We start from the raw sequence: 2,176 nt of genomic DNA, 5'->3' as shown, positions 1-2,176 counted from the left end.
TAATTAAGTACCAGTTACGCACTGGGATTGATGTAATCGACTTAATCCCTTTGTCTGTCCTTGTTTGTCCCCTCTATGTTTAGCCCCCTGTGGACAATAAAGAAATAAGAAACACTGCTTGGATGACTCCTCCAACCGACTGAGCCTCTTGTTATAGAATCTTCGTGTGTGGTCTTATATAAAATCGATTGTTATTATATAGACCCAAGGCAGCAAAAGTCTAGCAGATGCATGATCAATGTGTTCCAGTTGTGACAATCGCATCGAGGCTTCCTTGTTTTACTTGTATAAAATAAATACCGTATTTGATGGACTTTTTTTTCAGCAAAAGCGTCTCCAAAAAGTCAGCCCAGGTCGGTCCTGCCATAAGCTCCAATGCGCTTAGATCTTGTTTTCCTTATTATGCGCCTCTGAAATTAAGGGGCCTCTCATATGCTTGTGTATGTTTAAGCTATCAAATAGGGTGTGTGCGTGTGTGCGTATTTATGTGTGTGTATGTGTGTATGTGAGTACGTGTGAGTGTTTGTGTGTGTGTGTGTGTGTGTGTGTTTGTTTGTGTGTGTGTTTGTGGGTGTGTGCGTGTGTATGTATGTGTGTGTGCATGTGTGTATATGTGTGTGTATGTGTGTGTGCTTGGATGTGTGTGTACTTGTGTGTTGTGCGTGTGTATGTATGTCTGTGTATGTGTTTGAGTGCGTATGTATGTGTGTATATATATGTGTGTGCATGTGTGTGTGTGCATTTGTGTGTGTGTGTACGTATGTGTGCGTATGTGTATGTGTATGTGTTTGTATGTGTGTATGCATGAATTTGTATGCTTGTGTGCATGTGTGTGTGTATTTGTTTGTGTGTGTGTATTTGTTTGTGTGTACGTATGAGTGTGTATGTATGTGTGTGTGTGTGTGTGTGTGCGTGCGTGTGTATGTATGTGTGTATGCGTGTTTATTTGTGTGTGCGTGTGTCTCTGTATGTCACATGATCGACCCGACTATCGGATGTTGTTATACATCACTGGTCACAATGCGCTTTGCATCGTTTTAGCTTTCGAATGAGGCCACCTTGCCGGTTAGGTGAGCCGGCCAACGTTCCTCTTGACCGGAAGTTCAGACCCTCGCAGGGTGACCCCTTTAAGCTGAGTGGAGGGAAGCAACGTGAAATGAAGTGTTTTGCTCAAGAACGCAACACACCGCTAGTCTGGGAACCGAACCCAAACTCTAACGATCGAAAGGGCAATAACCCTACCACTAGGCCAAAACCCTCACACACACACGCACGCGCGCGCGCAATTATTAGTGACAGAAGCAGAATTAATACCAAGAAGCAATCTTTGTATCCAACTTAACGTGGACGTTTTCTCAGAACCCTGAAAATCGTGTTATTTGCTTGAGAGGAACCCTCATATGGAGACATAGTGTATAAAAGCATGCGTATTTATATCGTAAGTAGAAGAAAATCGAGTGCAACAGGCGCCAGACCTACCAGATCACTGACTCCGACGTATATCGTGTCTTTAGTGGTAGACGTCCGGTAACCGTATAACAGCTGAATCTCACTGCCAACTATATATAGAATTTCGGTGACTTTTCAGCACCTCTGTCACTGAGGTGACAGGGTACGTTGAAATCACATGATCTGGTAGTTCTGGCACCCGGAACATACGGTTCTTGTCTGCAAACCATATAAATATGTCTCTTTTTATGCACCATGCTTCCTATGAGAGCTCGTCTCGAGGTAAATAAGCCAGTATTCGGCGTTCTAACAAAACATCTTAATTGTCAGCTCAGATTTCTCAAACCTTACCTGGTGCATATCTTTTCAAGTACCTGATTCGATCTGATTCCTTATTTTACTATTAACTACGGCACTCGGTCGGTTGCGACGATGAGGGTTCCAGTTGATCCGATCAACGGAACAGCCTACTTGTGAAATTAACGTGCAAGTGGCTGAGCACTCCACAGACACGTGTACCCATAACGTAGTTCTCGGGGAGATTCAGCTTGACACAGAGTGTGACAAGGCTGACCCTTTGAATTACAGGCACAACAGAAACAGGCTGTAAGAGTGAGAGAAAGTTGTGGTGAAAGAGTACAGCAGGGTTCGCCACCAGCCCCTGCCGGAGTCTCATGGAGCTTTAGGTGTTTTCGCTCAATAAACACTCACAACGCCCGGTCTGGGA

This window comes from Octopus bimaculoides, chromosome 1 (genome assembly GCF_001194135.2).
Source record: "Octopus bimaculoides isolate UCB-OBI-ISO-001 chromosome 1, ASM119413v2, whole genome shotgun sequence".
In the NCBI taxonomy this organism is placed as follows: domain Eukaryota; kingdom Metazoa; phylum Mollusca; class Cephalopoda; order Octopoda; family Octopodidae; genus Octopus; species Octopus bimaculoides.
This window is presented reverse-complemented; position numbering follows the sequence as displayed.